This window comes from Aquarana catesbeiana, linkage group LG08, assembly GCF_042186555.1.
Source record: "Aquarana catesbeiana isolate 2022-GZ linkage group LG08, ASM4218655v1, whole genome shotgun sequence".
Lineage (NCBI taxonomy): Eukaryota > Metazoa > Chordata > Amphibia > Anura > Ranidae > Aquarana > Aquarana catesbeiana.
In genome coordinates, this window is record NC_133331.1 from 251,433,844 (window position 1) to 251,451,924 (window position 18,081).

The window sequence follows — 18,081 nt, forward strand, 5'->3', positions numbered from 1 at the left end:
TTTGGACACATTTCCTGACTAACTGAGCCATTGGCCAAAGGGGTGAAAATTTGGAGGGCCACGCCCGCCAAATGGGCCAAATTTATTTTTCAGCCATTTTACCTGTTTTGACTTCCTTTTACCAAGAAAGGACCAGAGGGTTGAAAAGTGACCTGATTTCATTTGTAAAAAGCCAAGAAACTGCTTGGGAAACTGCCATTTCCTGAAACCGGAAGTGGCCTCCTCAAAACCGGAAGTGACCCTTAAACACCTTTCTCCTTGACATTTTGGTCTTTAAATTCTTTTTGCATCCATTTTAGGGACTTTTGATCTCGTTTGGACACAATTCCTGCCTAACTGAGCCATTGGCCAAAGGGGTGAAAATTTGGGGGCCACGCCCGCCAAATGGGCCAAATTTATTTTTCAGCCATTTTACCTGTTTTGACTTCCTTTTACCAAGAAAGGACCAGAGGGTTAAAAAGTGACCTGATTTCATTTGTAAAAAGCCAAGAAACTGCTTGGGAAACTGCCATTTCCTGAAACCGGAAGTGGCCTCCTCAAAACCGGAAGTGGCCCTTAAACACCTTTCTCCTTGACATTTTGGCCTTTAAATTCTTTTTGCATCCATTTTAGGGACTTTTGATCTCGTTTGGACACATTTCCTGCATAACTGAGCCATTGGCCAAAGGGGTGAAAATTTGGGGGGCCACGCCCGCCAAATGGGCCAAATTTATTTTTCAGCCATTTTACCTGTTTTGACTTCCTTTAACCAAGAAAGGACCAGAGAGTTGAAAAGTGACCTGATTTCATTTGTAAAAAGCCAAGAAACTGCTTGGGAAACTGCCATTTCCTGAAACCGGAAGTGGCCTCCTCAAAACCGGAAGTGGCCCTTAAACACCTTTCTCCTTGACATTTTGGCCTTTAAATTCTTTTTGCATCCATTTTAGGGAATTTTGATCTCGTTTGGACACATTTCCTGCGTAACTGAGCCATTGGCCAAAGGGGTGAAAATTTGGAGGGCCATGCCTGCCAAATGGGCCAAATTTATTTTTCAGCCATTTTACCTGTTTTGACTTCCTTTTACCAAGAAAGGACCAGAGAGTTGAAAAGTGACCTGATTTCATTTGTAAAAAGCCAAGAAACTGCTTGGGAAACTGCCATTTCCTGAAACCGGAAGTGGCCTCCTCAAAACCGGAAGTCGTCCTTAAACACCTTTCTCCTTGACATTTTGGCCTTTAAATTCTTTTTGCATCCATTTTAGGGACTTTTGATCTCGTTTGGACACAATTCCTGCGTAACTGAGCCATTGGCCAAAAGGGTGAAAATTTGGGGGACCACGCCCGCCAAATGGGCCAAATTTATTTTTCAGCCATTTTACCTGTTTTGACTTCCTTTTACCAAGAAAGGACCAGAGGGTTAAAAAGTGACCTGATTTCATTTGTAAAAAGCCAAGAAACTGCTTGGGAAACTGCCATTTCCTGAAACCGGAAGTGGCCTCCTCAAAACCGGAAGTGGCCCTTAAACACCTTTCTCCTTGACATTTTGGCCTTTAAATTCTTTTTGCATCCATTTTAGGGACTTTTGATCTCGTTTGGACACATTTCCTGCATAACTGAGCCATTGGCCAAAGGGGTGAAAATTTGGGGGGCCACGCCCGCCAAATGGGCCAAATTTATTTTTCAGCCATTTTACCTGTTTTGACTTCCTTTTACCAAGAAAGGACCAGAGGGTTGAAAAGTGACCTGATTTCATTTGTAAAAAGCCAAGAAACTGCTTGGGAAACTGCCATTTCCTGAAACCGGAAGTGGCCTCCTCAAAACCGGAAGTGGCCCTTAAATACCTTTCTCCTTGACATTTTGACCTTTAAATTCTTTTTGCATCCATTTTAGGGACTTTTGATCTCGTTTGGACACATATCCTGCGTATCTGAGCCATTGGCCAAAGGGGTGAAAATTTGGGGGGCCACGCCCGCCAAAAGGACCAAATTTATTTTTCAGCCATTTTACCTGTTTTGACTTCCTTTTACCAAGAAAGGACCAGAGGGTTGAAAAGTGACCTGATTTCATTTGTAAGAAGCCAAGAAACTGCTTGGGAAACTGCCATTTCCTGAAACCAGAAGTGGCCTCCTCAAAACCGGAAGTGGCCCTTAAACACCGTTCTCCTTGACATTTTGGCCTTTAAATTCTTTTTGCATCCATTTTAGGGACTTTTGATCTCGTTTGGACACAGTTTCTGCCTAACTGAGCCATTGGCCAAAGGGGTAAAAATTTGGGGGCCATGCCCGCCAAATGGGCCAAATTTATTTTTTAACCATTTTACCTGTTTTGACTTCCTTTTACCAAGAAAGGACCAGAGGGTTGAAAAGTGACCTGATTTCATTTGTAAAAAGCCAAGAAACTGCTTGGGAAACTGCCATTTCCTGAAACCGGAAGTGGCCTCCTCAAAACCGGAAGTGGCCCTTAAACACCTTTCTCCTTGACATTTTGGCCTTTAAATTCTTTTTGCATCCATTTTAGGGACTTTTGATCTCGTTTGGACACATTTCCTGCGTAACTGAGCCATTGGCCAAAGGGGTGAAATTTTTGGGGGGCCATGCCCGCCAAATGGGCCAAATTTATTTTTCAGCCATTTTACCTGTTTTGACTTCCTTTTACCAAGAAAGGACCAGAGAGTTGAAAAGTGACCTGATTTCATTTGTAAAAAGCCAAGAAACTGCTTGGGAAACTGCCATTTCTTGAAACCGAAAGTGGCCTCCTCAAAACCGGAAGTGGCCCTTAAACACTTTTCTCCTTGACATTTTGGCCTTTAAATTCTTTTTGCATCCATTTTAGGGACTTTTGATCTCGTTTGGACACATTTCCTGCGTAACTGAGCCATTGGCCAAAGGGGTGAAAATCTGGGGAGCCACGCCCGCCAAATGGGCCAAATTTATTTTTCAGCCATTTTACCTGTTTTGAATTCCTTTTAACAAGAAAGGACCAGAGAGTTGAAAAGTGACCTGATTTCATTTGTAAAAAGCCAAGAAACTGCTCGGGAAACTGCCATTTCCTGAAACCGGAAGTGGCCTCCTCAAAACCGGAAGTGGCCCTTAAACACCTTTCTCCTTGACATTTTGGCCTTTAAATTCTTTTTGCATCCATTTTAGGGACTTTTGATCTCGTTTGGACACATTTCCTGCGTATCTGAGCCATTGGCCAAAGGGGTGAAAATTTGGGGGGCCACGCCCGCCAAATGGGCCAAATTTATTTTTCAGCTATTTTACCTGTTTTGACTTCCTTTTACCAAGAAAGGACCAGAGGGTTGAAAAGTGACCTGATTTCATTTGTAAAAAGCCAAGAAACTGCTTGGGAAACTGCCATTTCCTGAAACCGGAAGTGGCCTCCTCAAAACCGGAAGTGGCCCTTAAACACCTTTCTTCTTGACATTTTGGCCTTTAAATTCTTTTTGCATCCATTTTAGGGACTTTTGATTTGTTTGGACACATTTCCTGCGTAACTGAGCCATTGGCCAAAGGGGTGAAAATTTGGGGGGCCACGCCCGCCAAATGGGCCAAATTTATTTTTCAGCCATTTTACCTGTTTTGAATTCCTTTTAACAAGAAAGGACCAGAGAGTTGAAAAGTGACCTGATTTCATTTGTAAAAAGCCAAGAAACTGCTTGGGAAACTGCCATTTCCTGAAACCGGAAGTGGCCTCCTCAAAACCGGAAGTGGCCCTTAAACACCTTTCTTCTTGACATTTTGGCCTTTAAATTCTTTTTGCATCCATTTTAGGGACTTTTGATTTGTTTGGACACATTTCCTGCGTAACTGAGCCATTGGCCAAAGGGGTGAAAATTTGGGGGGCCACGCCCGCCAAATGGGCCAAATTTATTTTTCAGCCATTTTACCTGTTTTGAATTCCTTTTAACAAGAAAGGACCAGAGAGTTGAAAAGTGACCTGATTTCATTTGTAAAAAGCCAAGAAACTGCTCGGGAAACTGCCATTTCCTGAAACCGGAAGTGGCCTCCTCAAAACCGGAAGTGGCCCTTAAACACCTTTCTCCTTGACATTTTGGCCTTTAAATTCTTTTTGCATCCATTTTAGGGACTTTTGATCTCGTTTGGACACATTTCCTGCGTAACTGAGCCATTGGCCAAAGGGGTGAAAATTTGTGGGGCCACGCCCGCCAAATGTGCCAAATTTATTTTTCAGCCATTTTACCTGTTTTGACTTCCTTTTACCAAGAAAGGACCAGAGGGTTAAAAAGTGACCTGATTTCATTTGTAAAAAGCCAAGAAACTGCTTGGGAAACTGCCATTTCCTGAAACCGGAAGTGGCCTCTTCAAAACCGGAAGAGGCCCTTAAACACCTTTCTCCTTGACATTTTGGCCTTTAAATTCTTTTTGCATCCATTTTAGGGACTTTTGATCTCGTTTGGACACAATTCCTGCCTAACTGAGCCATTGGCCAAAGGGATGAAAATTTGGGGGGCCACGCCCTCCAATTGGGCCAAATTTATTTTTCAGCCATTTTACCTGTTTTGACTTCCTTTTACCAAGAAAGGACCAGAGGGTTGAAAAGTGACCTGATTTCACTTGTAAAAAGCCAAGAAACTGCTTGGGAAACTGCCATTTCCTGAAACCGGAAGTGGCCTCCTCAAAACCGGAAGTGGCCCTTAAACACCTTTCTCCTTGACATTTTGGTCTTTAAATTCTTTTTGCATCCATTTTAGGAACTTTTGATCTCGTTTGGACAGATTTCCTGCGTAACTGAGCCATTGGCCAAAGGGGTGAACATTTGGGGGGCCACGCCCGCCAAATGGGCCAAATTTATTTTTCAGCCATTTTACCTGTTTTGACTTCCTTTTACCAAGAAAGGACCAGAGGGTTGAAAAGTGACCTGATTTCATTTGTAAAAAGCCAAGAAACTGCTTGGGAAACTGCCATTTCCTGAAACCGGAAGTGGCCTCCTCAAAACCGGAAGTGGCCCTTAAACACCTTTCTCCTTGACATTTTGGCCTTTAAATTCTTTTTGCATCCATGTTAGGGACTTTTGATCTCGTTTGTATACATTTCCTGCCTAACTGAGCCATTGGCCAAAGGGGTGAAAATTTGGGGGGCCACGCCCTCCAAATGGGCCAAATTTATTTTTCAGACATTTTACCTGTTTTGACTTCCTTTTACCAAGAAAGGACCAGAGGGTTGAAAAGTGACCTGATTTCATTTGTAAAAAGCCAAGAAACTGCTTGGGAAACTGCCATTTCCTGAAACCGGAAGTGGCCTCCTCAAAACCGGAAGTGGCCCTTAAACACCTTTCTCCTTGACATTTTGGCCTTTAAATTCTTTTTGCATCCATTTTAGGGACTTTTGATCTCGTTTGGACACATTTCCTGCGTAACTGAGCCATTGGCCAAAGGGGTGAAAATTTGGGGGGCCATGCCCGCCAAATGGGCCAAATTTATTTTTCAGCCATTTTACCTGTTTTGACTTCCTTTTACCAATAAAGGACCAGAGAGATGAAAAGTGACCTGATTTCATTTGTAAAAAGCCAAGAAACTGCTTGGGAAACTGCCATTTCCTGAAACCGGAAGTGGCCTCCTCAAAACCGGAAGTGGCCCTTAAACACCTTTCTCCTTGACATTTTGGCCTTTAAATTCTTTTTGCATCCATTTTAGGGACTTTTGATCTCGTTTGGACACATTTCCTGCCAAACTGAGCCATTGGCCAAAGGGGTAAAAGTTTGGGGGGCCACGCCCGGCCAAATGGGCCAAATTTATTTTTCAGCCATTTTACCTGTTTTGACTTCCTTTAACCAAGAAAGGACCAGAGAGTTGAAAAGTGACCTGATTTCATTTGTAAAAAGCCAAGAAACTGCTTGGGAAACTGCCATTTCCTGAAACCGGAAGTGGCCTCCTCAAAACCGGAAGTGGCCCTTAAACACCTTTCTCCTTGACATTTTGGCCTTTAAATTCTTTTTGCATCCATTTTAGGGACTTTTGATCTCGTTTGGACACATTTCCTGCGTAACTGAGCCATTGGCCAAAGGGGTGAAAATTTGGAGGGCCACGCCTGCCAAATGGGCCAAATTTATTTTTCAGCCATTTTACCTGTTTTGACTTCCTTTTACCAAGAAAGGACCAGAGAGTTGAAAAGTGACCTGATTTCATTTGTAAAAAGCCATGAAACTGCTTGGGAAACTGCCATTTCCTGAAACCGGAAGTGGCCTCCTCAAAACCGGAAGGGGTCCTTAAACACCTTTCTCCTTGACATTTTGGCCTTTAAATTCTTTTTGCATCCATTTTAGGGACTTTTGATCTCGTTTGGACACAATTCCTGCGTAACTGAGCCATTGGCCAAAGGGGTGAAAATTTGGGGGACCACGCCCGCCAAATGGGCCAAATTTATTTTTCAGCCATTTTACCTGTTTTGACTTCCTTTTACCAAGAAAGGACCAGAGGGTTGAAAAGTGACCTGATTTCATTTGTAAAAAGCCAAGAAACTGCTTGGGAAACTGCCATTTCCTGAAACCGGAAGTGGCCTCCTCAAAACCGGAAGTGGCCCTTAAACACCTTTCTCCTTGACATTTTGGCCTTTAAATTCTTTTTGCATCCATGTTAGGGACTTTTGATCTCGTTTGTATACATTTCCTGCCTAACTGAGCCATTGGCCAAAGGGGTGAAAATTTGGGGGGCCACGCCCTCCAAATGGGCCAAATTTATTTTTCAGACATTTTACCTGTTTTGACTTCCTTTTACCAAGAAAGGACCAGAGGGTTGAAAAGTGACCTGATTTCATTTGTAAAAAGCCAAGAAACTGCTTGGGAAACTGCCATTTCCTGAAACCGGAAGTGGCCTCCTCAAAACCGGAAGTGGCCCTTAAACACCTTTCTCCTTGACATTTTGGCCTTTAAATTCTTTTTGCATCCATTTTAGGGACTTTTGATCTCGTTTGGACACATTTCCTGCGTAACTGAGCCATTGGCCAAAGGGGTGAAAATTTGGGGGGCCATGCCCGCCAAATGGGCCAAATTTATTTTTCAGCCATTTTACCTGTTTTGACTTCCTTTTACCAATAAAGGACCAGAGAGATGAAAAGTGACCTGATTTCATTTGTAAAAAGCCAAGAAACTGCTTGGGAAACTGCCATTTCCTGAAACCGGAAGTGGCCTCCTCAAAACCGGAAGTGGCCCTTAAACACCTTTCTCCTTGACATTTTGGCCTTTAAATTCTTTTTGCATCCATTTTAGGGACTTTTGATCTCGTTTGGACACATTTCCTGCCAAACTGAGCCATTGGCCAAAGGGGTAAAAGTTTGGGGGGCCACGCCCGGCCAAATGGGCCAAATTTATTTTTCAGCCATTTTACCTGTTTTGACTTCCTTTAACCAAGAAAGGACCAGAGAGTTGAAAAGTGACCTGATTTCATTTGTAAAAAGCCAAGAAACTGCTTGGGAAACTGCCATTTCCTGAAACCGGAAGTGGCCTCCTCAAAACCGGAAGTGGCCCTTAAACACCTTTCTCCTTGACATTTTGGCCTTTAAATTCTTTTTGCATCCATTTTAGGGACTTTTGATCTCGTTTGGACACATTTCCTGCGTAACTGAGCCATTGGCCAAAGGGGTGAAAATTTGGGGGGCCACGCCCGCCAAATGGGCCAAATTTATTTTTCGGCCATTTTACCTGTTTTGACTTCCTTTTACCAAGCAAGGACCAGAGGGTTGAAAAGTGACCTGATTTCATTTGTAAAAAGCCAAGAAACTGCTTGGGAAACTGCCATTTCCTGAAACCGGAAGTGGCCTCCTCAAAACCGGAAGTGGCCCTTAAACACCTTTCTCCTTGACATTTTGGCCTTTAAATTCTTTTTGCATCCATTTTGGGGACTTTTGATCTCGTTTGGACACATTTCCTGCCTAACTGAGCCATTGGCCAAATGGGTGAAAATTTGGGGGGCCACGCCCGCCAAATGGGCCAAATTTATTTTTCAGCCATTTTACCTGTTTTGACTTCCTTTTACCAAGAAAGGACCAGAGAGTTGAAAAGTGACCTGATTTCATTTGTAAAAAGCCATGAAACTGCTTGGGAAACTGCCATTTCCTGAAACCGGAAGTGGCCTCCTCAAAACCGGAAGGGGTCCTTAAACACCTTTCTCCTTGACATTTTGGCCTTTAAATTCTTTTTGCATCCATTTTAGGGACTTTTGATCTCGTTTGGACACAATTCCTGCGTAACTGAGCCATTGGCCAAAGGGGTGAAAATTTGGGGGACCACGCCCGCCAAATGGGCCAAATTTATTTTTCATCCATTTTACCTGTTTTGACTTCCTTTTACAAAGAAAGGACCAGAGGGTTGAAAAGTGACCTGATTTCATTTGTAAAAAGCCAAGAAACTGCTTTGGGAAACTGCCATTTCCTGAAACCGGAAGTGGCCTCCTCAAAACCGGAAGTGGCCCTTAAACACCTTTCTCCTTGACATTTTGGCCTTTAAATTCTTTTTGCATCCATTTTAGGGACTTTTGACCTTGTTTTGACACATTTCCTGCGTAACTGAGCCATTGGCCAAAGGGGTGAAAATTTGGGGGACCACGCCCGCCAAATGGGCCAAATTTATTTTTCAGCCATTTTACCTGTTTTGACTTCCTTTTACCAAGAAAGGACCAGAGGGTTGAAAAGTGACCTGATTTCATTTGTAAAAAGCCAAGAAACTGCTTTGGGAAACTGCCATTTCCTGAAACCGGAAGTGGCCTCCTCAAAACCGGAAGTGGCCCTTAAACACCTTTCTCCTTGACATTTTGGCCTTTAAATTCTTTTTGCATCCATTTTAGGGACTTTTGACCTTGTTTTGACACATTTCCTGCGTAACTGAGCCATTGGCCAAAGGGGTGAAAATTTGGGTGGCCACGCCCGCCAAATGGGCCAAATTTATTTTTCAGCCATTTTACCTGTTTTGACTTCCTTTTACCAATAAAGGACCAGAGAGTTGAAAAGTGACCTGATTTCATTTTTAAAAAGCCAAGAAACTGCTTGGGAAACTGCCATTTCCTGAAACCGGAAGTGGCCTCCTCAAAGCCGGAAGTGACCCTTAAACACCTTTCTCCTTGACATTTTGGCCTTTAAATTCTTTTTGCATCCATTTTAGGGACTTTTGATCTCGTTTGGACACATTTCCTGCATAACTGAGCCATTGGCCAAAGGGGTGAAAATTTGGGGGGCCACACCCGCCAAATGGGCCAAATTTATTTTTCAGCCATTTTACCTGTTTTGACTTCCTTTTACCAAGAAAGGACCAGAGAGTTGAAAAGTGACCTGATTTCATTTGTAAAAAGCCAAGAAACTGCTTGGGAAACTGCCATTTCCTGAAACCGGAAGTGGCCTCCTCAAAACCGGAAGTGGTCCTTAAACACCTTTCTCCTTGACATTTTGGCCTTTAAATTCTTTTTGCATCCATTTTAGGGACTTTTGATCTCGTTTGGACACAATTCCTGCGTAACTGAGCTATTGGCCAAAGGGGTGAAAATTTGGGGGAACACGCCCGCCAAATGGGCCAAATTTATTTTTCAGCCATTTTACCTGTTTTGACTTCCTTTTACCAAGAAAGGACCAGAGAGTTGAAAAGTGACCTGATCTCATTTGTAAAAAGCCAAGAAACTGCTTTGGGAAACTGCCATTTCCTGAAACCGGAAGTGGCCTCCTCAAAACCGGAAGTGGCCCTTAAACACCTTTCTCCTTGACATTTTGGCCTTTAAATTCTTTTTGCATCCATTTTAGGGACTTTTGACCTTGTTTTGACACATTTCCTGCGTAACTGAGCCATTGGCCAAAGGGGTGAAAATTTGGGGGGCCACGCCCGCCAAATGGGCCAAATTTATTTTTCAGCCATTTTACCTGTTTTGACTTCCTTTTACCAATAAAGGACCAGAGAGTTGAAAAGTGACCTGATTTCATTTTTAAAAAGCCAAGAAACTGCTTGGGAAACTGCCATTTCCTGAAACCGGAAGTGGCCTCCTCAAAACCGGAAGTGGCCCTTAAACACCTTTCTCCTTGACATTTTGGCCTTTAAATTCTTTTTGCATCCATTTTAGGGACTTTTGACCTTGTTTTGACACATTTCCTGCGTAACTGAGCCATTGGCCAAAGGGGTGAAAATTTGGGTGGCCACGCCCGCCAAATGGGCCAAATTTATTTTTCAGCCATTTTACCTGTTTTGACTTCCTTTTATCAATAAAGGACCAGAGAGTTGAAAAGTGACCTGATTTCATTTTTAAAAAGCCAAGAAACTGCTTGGGAAACTGCCATTTCCTGAAACCGGAAGTGGCCTCCTCAAAGCCGGAAGTGACCCTTAAACACCTTTCTCCTTGACATTTTGGCCTTTAAATTCTTTTTGCATCCATTTTAGGGACTTTTGATCTCGTTTGGACACATTTCCTGCATAACTGAGCCATTGGCCAAAGGGGTGAAAATTTGGGGGGCCACACCCGCCAAATGGGCCAAATTTATTTTTCAGCCATTTTACCTGTTTTGACTTCCTTTTACCAAGCAAGGACCAGAGGGTTGAAAAGTGACCTGATTTCATTTGTAAAAAGCCAAGAAACTGCTTGGGAAACTGCCATTTCCTGAAACCGGAAGTGGCCTCCTCAAAACCGGAAGTGGCCCTTAAACACCTTTCTCCTTGACATTTTGGCCTTTAAATTCTTTTTGCATCCATTTTGGGGACTTTTGATCTCGTTTGGACACATTTCCTGCCTAACTGAGCCATTGGCCAAATGGGTGAAAATTTGGGGGGCCACGCCCACCAAATGGGCCAAATTTATTTTTCAGCCATTTTACCTGTTTTGACTTCCTTTTACCAAGAAAGGACCAGAGAGTTGAAAAGTGACCTGATTTCATTTGTAAAAAGCCATGAAACTGCTTGGGAAACTGCCATTTCCTGAAACCGGAAGTGGCCTCCTCAAAACCGGAAGGGGTCCTTAAACACCTTTCTCCTTGACATTTTGGCCTTTAAATTCTTTTTGCATCCATTTTAGGGACTTTTGATCTCGTTTGGACACAATTCCTGCGTAACTGAGCCATTGGCCAAAGGGGTGAAAATTTGGGGGGCCACACCCGCCAAATGGGCCAAATTTATTTTTCAGCCATTTTACCTGTTTTGACTTCCTTTTACCAAGAAAGGACCAGAGGGTTGAAAAGTGACCTGATTTCATTTGTAAAAAGCCAAGAAACTGCTTTGGGAAACTGCCATTTCCTGAAACCGGAAGTGGCCTCCTCAAAACCGGAAGTGGCCCTTAAACACCTTTCTCCTTGACATTTTGGCCTTTAAATTCTTTTTGCATCCATTTTAGGGACTTTTGACCTTGTTTTGACACATTTCCTGCGTAACTGAGCCATTGGCCAAAGGGGTGAAAATTTGGGTGGCCACGCCCGCCAAATGGGCCAAATTTATTTTTCAGCCATTTTACCTGTTTTGACTTCCTTTTACCAATAAAGGACCAGAGAGTTGAAAAGTGACCTGATTTCATTTGTAAAAAGCCATGAAACTGCTTGGGAAACTGCCATTTCCTGAAACCGGAAGTGGCCTCCTCAAAACCGGAAGGGGTCCTTAAACACCTTTCTCCTTGACATTTTGGCCTTTAAATTCTTTTTGCATCCATTTTAGGGACTTTTGATCTCGTTTGGACACAATTCCTGCGTAACTGAGCCATTGGCCAAAGGGGTGAAAATTTGGGGGACCACGCCCGCCAAATGGGCCAAATTTATTTTTCAGCCATTTTACCTGTTTTGACTTCCTTTTACCAAGAAAGGACCAGAGGGTTGAAAAGTGACCTGATTTCATTTGTAAAAAGCCAAGAAACTGCTTTGGGAAACTGCCATTTCCTGAAACCGGAAGTGGCCTCCTCAAAACCGGAAGTGGCCCTTAAACACCTTTCTCCTTGACATTTTGGCCTTTAAATTCTTTTTGCATCCATTTTAGGGACTTTTGACCTTGTTTTGACACATTTCCTGCGTAACTGAGCCATTGGCCAAAGGGGTGAAAATTTGGGTGGCCACGCCCGCCAAATGGGCCAAATTTATTTTTCAGCCATTTTACCTGTTTTGACTTCCTTTTACCAATAAAGGACCAGAGAGTTGAAAAGTGACCTGATTTCATTTTTAAAAAGCCAAGAAACTGCTTGGGAAACTGCCATTTCCTGAAACCGGAAGTGGCCTCCTCAAAGCCGGAAGTGACCCTTAAACACCTTTCTCCTTGACATTTTGGCCTTTAAATTCTTTTTGCATCCATTTTAGGGACTTTTGATCTCGTTTGGACACATTTCCTGCATAACTGAGCCATTGGCCAAAGGGGTGAAAATTTGGGGGGCCACACCCGCCAAATGGGCCAAATTTATTTTTCAGCCATTTTACCTGTTTTGACTTCCTTTTACCAAGAAAGGACCAGAGGGTTGAAAAGTGACCTGATTTCATTTGTAAAAAGCCAAGAAACTGCTTGGGAAACTGCCATTTCCTGAAACCGGAAGTGGCCTCCTCAAAACCGGAAGTGGCCCTTAAACACCTTTCTCCTTGACATTTTGGCCTTTAAATTCTTTTTGCATCCATTTTAGGGACTTTTGATCTTGTTTGGACACATTTCCTGCGTAACTGAACCATTGGCCAAAGGGGTGAAAATTTGGGGGGCCACGCCCGCCAAATGGGCCAAATTTATTTTTCAACCATTTTACCTGTTTTGACTTCCTTTAACCAAGAAAGGACCAGAGAGTTGAAAAGTGACCTGATTTCATTTGTAAAAAGCCAAGAAACTGCTTGGGAAACTGCCATTTCCTGAAACCGGAAGTGGCCTCCTCAAAACCGGAAGTGGTCCTTAAACACCTTTCTCCTTGACATTTTGGCCTTTAAATTCTTTTTGCATCCATTTTAGGGACTTTTGATCTCGTTTGGACACAATTCCTGCGTAACTGAGCTATTGGCCAAAGGAGTGAAAATTTGGGGGAACACGCCCGCCAAATGGGCCAAATTTATTTTTCAGCCATTTTACCTGTTTTGACTTCCTTTTACCAAGAAAGGACCAGAGAGTTGAAAAGTGACCTGATTTCATTTGTAAAAAGCCAAGAAACTGCTTTGGGAAACTGCCATTTCCTGAAACCGGAAGTGGCCTCCTCAAAACCGGAAGTGGCCCTTAAACACCTTTCTCCTTGACATTTTGGCCTTTAAATTCTTTTTGCATCCATTTTAGGGACTTTTGACCTTGTTTTGACACATTTCCTGCGTAACTGAGCCATTGGCCAAAGGGGTGAAAATTTGGGGGGCCACGCCCGCCAAATGGGCCAAATTTATTTTTCAGCCATTTTACCTGTTTTGACTTCCTTTTACCAATAAAGGACCAGAGAGTTGAAAAGTGACCTGATTTCATTTTTAAAAAGCCAAGAAACTGCTTGGGAAACTGCCATTTCCTGAAACCGGAAGTGGCCTCCTCAAAACCGGAAGTGGCCCTTAAACACCTTTCTCCTTGACATTTTGGCCTTTAAATTCTTTTTGCATCCATTTTAGGGACTTTTGACCTTGTTTTGACACATTTCCTGCGTAACTGAGCCATTGGCCAAAGGGGTGAAAATTTGGGGGACCACGCCCGCCAAATGGGCCAAATTTATTTTTCAGCCATTTTACCTGTTTTGACTTCCTTTTACCAAGAAAGGACCAGAGGGTTGAAAAGTGACCTGATTTCATTTGTAAAAAGCCAAGAAACTGCTTTGGCAAACTGCCATTTCCTGAAACCGGAAGTGGCCTCCTCAAAACCGGAAGTGGCCCTTAAACACCTTTCTCCTTGACATTTTGGCCTTTAAATTCTTTTTGCATCCATTTTAGGGACTTTTGACCTTGTTTTGACACATTTCCTGCGTAACTGAGCCATTGGCCAAAGGGGTGAAAATTTGGGTGGCCACGCCCGCCAAATGGGCCAAATTTATTTTTCAGCCATTTTACCTGTTTTGACTTCCTTTTATCAATAAAGGACCAGAGAGTTGAAAAGTGACCTGATTTCATTTTTAAAAAGCCAAGAAACTGCTTGGGAAACTGCCATTTCCTGAAACCGGAAGTGGCCTCCTCAAAGCCGGAAGTGACCCTTAAACACCTTTCTCCTTGACATTTTGGCCTTTAAATTCTTTTTGCATCCATTTTAGGGACTTTTGATCTCGTTTGGACACATTTCCTGCATAACTGAGCCATTGGCCAAAGGGGTGAAAATTTGGGGGGCCACGCCCGCCAAATGGGCCAAATTTATTTTTCAACCATTTTACCTGTTTTGACTTCCTTTAACCAAGAAAGGACCAGAGAGTTGAAAAGTGACCTGATTTCATTTGTAAAAAGCCAAGAAACTGCTTGGGAAACTGCCATTTCCTGAAACCGGAAGTGGCCTCCTCAAAACCGGAAGTGGTCCTTAAACACCTTTCTCCTTGACATTTTGGCCTTTAAATTCTTTTTGCATCCATTTTAGGGACTTTTGATCTCGTTTGGACACAATTCCTGCGTAACTGAGCTATTGGCCAAAGGGGTGAAAATTTGGGGGAACACGCCCGCCAAATGGGCCAAATTTATTTTTCAGCCATTTTACCTGTTTTGACTTCCTTTTACCAAGAAAGGACCAGAGAGTTGAAAAGTGACCTGATTTCATTTGTAAAAAGCCAAGAAACTGCTTTGGGAAACTGCCATTTCCTGAAACCGGAAGTGGCCTCCTCAAAACCGGAAGTGGCCCTTAAACACCTTTCTCCTTGACATTTTGGCCTTTAAATTCTTTTTGCATCCATTTTAGGGACTTTTGACCTTGTTTTGACACATTTCCTGCGTAACTGAGCCATTGGCCAAAGGGGTGAAAATTTGGGCGACCACGCCCGCCAAATGGGCCAAATTTATTTTTCAGCCATTTTACCTGTTTTGACTTCCTTTTACCAAGAAAGGACCAGAGGGTTGAAAAGTGACCTGATTTCATTTGTAAAAAGCCAAGAAACTGCTTTGGGAAACTGCCATTTCCTGAAACCGGAAGTGGCCTCCTCAAAACCGGAAGTGGCCCTTAAACACCTTTCTCCTTGACATTTTGGCCTTTAAATTCTTTTTGCATCCATTTTAGGGACTTTTGACCTTGTTTTGACACATTTCCTGCGTAACTGAGCCATTGGCCAAAGGGGTGAAAATTTGGGTGGCCACGCCCGCCAAATGGGCCAAATTTATTTTTCAGCCATTTTACCTGTTTTGACTTCCTTTTATCAATAAAGGACCAGAGAGTTGAAAAGTGACCTGATTTCATTTTTAAAAAGCCAAGAAACTGCTTGGGAAACTGCCATTTCCTGAAACCGGAAGTGGCCTCCTCAAAGCCGGAAGTGACCCTTAAACACCTTTCTCCTTGACATTTTGGCCTTTAAATTCTTTTTGCATCCATTTTAGGGACTTTTGATCTCGTTTGGACACATTTCCTGCATAACTGAGCCATTGGCCAAAGGGGTGAAAATTTGGGGGGCCACACCCGCCAAATGGGCCAAATTTATTTTTCAGCCATTTTACCTGTTTTGACTTCCTTTTACCAAGCAAGGACCAGAGGGTTGAAAAGTGACCTGATTTCATTTGTAAAAAGCCAAGAAACTGCTTGGGAAACTGCCATTTCCTGAAACCGGAAGTGGCCTCCTCAAAACCGGAAGTGGCCCTTAAACACCTTTCTCCTTGACATTTTGGCCTTTAAATTCTTTTTGCATCCATTTTGGGGACTTTTGATCTCGTTTGGACACATTTCCTGCCTAACTGAGCCATTGGCCAAATGGGTGAAAATTTGGGGGGCCACGCCCGCCAAATGAGCCAAATTTATTTTTCAGCCATTTTACCTGTTTTGACTTCCTTTTACCAAGAAAGGACCAGAGAGTTGAAAAGTGACCTGATTTCATTTGTAAAAAGCCATGAAACTGCTTGGGAAACTGCCATTTCCTGAAACCGGAAGTGGCCTCCTCAAAACCGGAAGGGGTCCTTAAACACCTTTCTCCTTGACATTTTGGCCTTTAAATTCTTTTTGCATCCATTTTAGGGACTTTTGATCTCGTTTGGACACAATTCCTGCGTAACTGAGCCATTGGCCAAAGGGGTGAAAATTTGGGGGACCACGCCCGCCAAATGGGCCAAATTTATTTTTCAGCCATTTTACCTGTTTTGACTTCCTTTTACCAAGAAAGGACCAGAGGGTTGAAAAGTGACCTGATTTCATTTGTAAAAAGCCAAGAAACTGCTTTGGGAAACTGCCATTTCCTGAAACCGGAAGTGGCCTCCTCAAAACCGGAAGTGGCCCTTAAACACCTTTCTCCTTGACATTTTGGCCTTTAAATTCTTTTTGCATCCATTTTAGGGACTTTTGACCTTGTTTTGACACATTTCCTGCGTAACTGAGCCATTGGCCAAAGGGGTGAAAATTTGGGGGACCACGCCCGCCAAATGGGCCAAATTTATTTTTCAGCCATTTTACCTGTTTTGACTTCCTTTTACCAAGAAAGGACCAGAGGGTTGAAAAGTGACCTGATTTCATTTGTAAAAAGCCAAGAAACTGCTTTGGGAAACTGCCATTTCCTGAAACCGGAAGTGGCCTCCTCAAAACCGGAAGTGGCCCTTAAACACCTTTCTCCTTGACATTTTGGCCTTTAAATTCTTTTTGCATCCATTTTAGGGACTTTTGACCTTGTTTTGACACATTTCCTGCGTAACTGAGCCATTGGCCAAAGGGGTGAAAATTTGGGGGACCACGCCCGCCAAATGGGCCAAATTTATTTTTCAGCCATTTTACCTGATTTGACTTCCTTTTACCAAGAAAGGACCAGAGGGTTGAAAAGTGACCTGATTTCATTTGTAAAAAGCCAAGAAACTGCTTTGGGAAACTGCCATTTCCTGAAACCGGAAGTGGCCTCCTCAAAACCGGAAGTGGCCCTTAAACACCTTTCTCCTTGACATTTTGGCCTTTAAATTCTTTTTGCATCCATTTTAGGGACTTTTGACCTTGTTTTGACACATTTCCTGCGTAACTGAGCCATTGGCCAAAGGGGTGAAAATTTGGGTGGCCACGCCCGCCAAATGGGCCAAATTTATTTTTCAGCCATTTTACCTGTTTTGACTTCCTTTTATCAATAAAGGACCAGAGAGTTGAAAAGTGACCTGATTTCATTTTTAAAAAGCCAAGAAACTGCTTGGGAAACTGCCATTTCCTGAAACCGGAAGTGGCCTCCTCAAAGCCGGAAGTGACCCTTAAACACCTTTCTCCTTGACATTTTGGCCTTTAAATTCTTTTTGCATCCATTTTAGGGACTTTTGATCTCGTTTGGACACATTTCCTGCATAACTGAGCCATTGGCCAAAGGGGTGAAAATTTGGGGGGCCACACCCGCCAAATGGGCCAAATTTATTTTTCAGCCATTTTACCTGTTTTGACTTCCTTTTACCAAGAAAGGACCAGAGGGTTAAAAAGTGACCTGATTTCATTTGTAAAAAGCCAAGAAACTGCTTGGGAAACTGCCATTTCCTGAAACCGGAAGTGGCCTCCTCAAAACCGGAAGTGGCCCTTAAACACCTTTCTCCTTGACATTTTGGCCTTTAAATTCTTTTTGCATCCATTTTAGGGACTTTTGATCTCGTTTGGACACATTTCCTGCATAACTGAGCCATTGGCCAAAGGGGTGAAAATTTGGGGGACCACGCCCGCCAAATGGGCCAGATTTATTTTTCAGCCATTTTACCTGTTTTGACTTCCTTTTACCAAGAAAGGACCAGAGGGTTGAAAAGTGACCTGATTTCATTTGTAAAAAGCCAAGAAACTGCTTGGGAAACTGCCATTTCCTGAAACCGGAAGTGGCCTCCTCAAAACCGGAAGTGGCCCTTAAACACCTTTCTCCTTGACATTTTGGCCTTTAAATTCTTTTTGCATCCATTTTAGGGACTTTTGATCTCGTTTGGACACATTTCCTGCGTAACTGAGCCATTGGCCAAAGGGGTGAAAATTTGGAGGGCCACGCCTGCCAAATGGGCCAAATTTATTTTTCAGCCATTTTACCTGTTTTGACTTCCTTTTACCAAGAAAGGACCAGAGAGTTGAAAAGTGACCTGATTTCATTTGTAAAAAG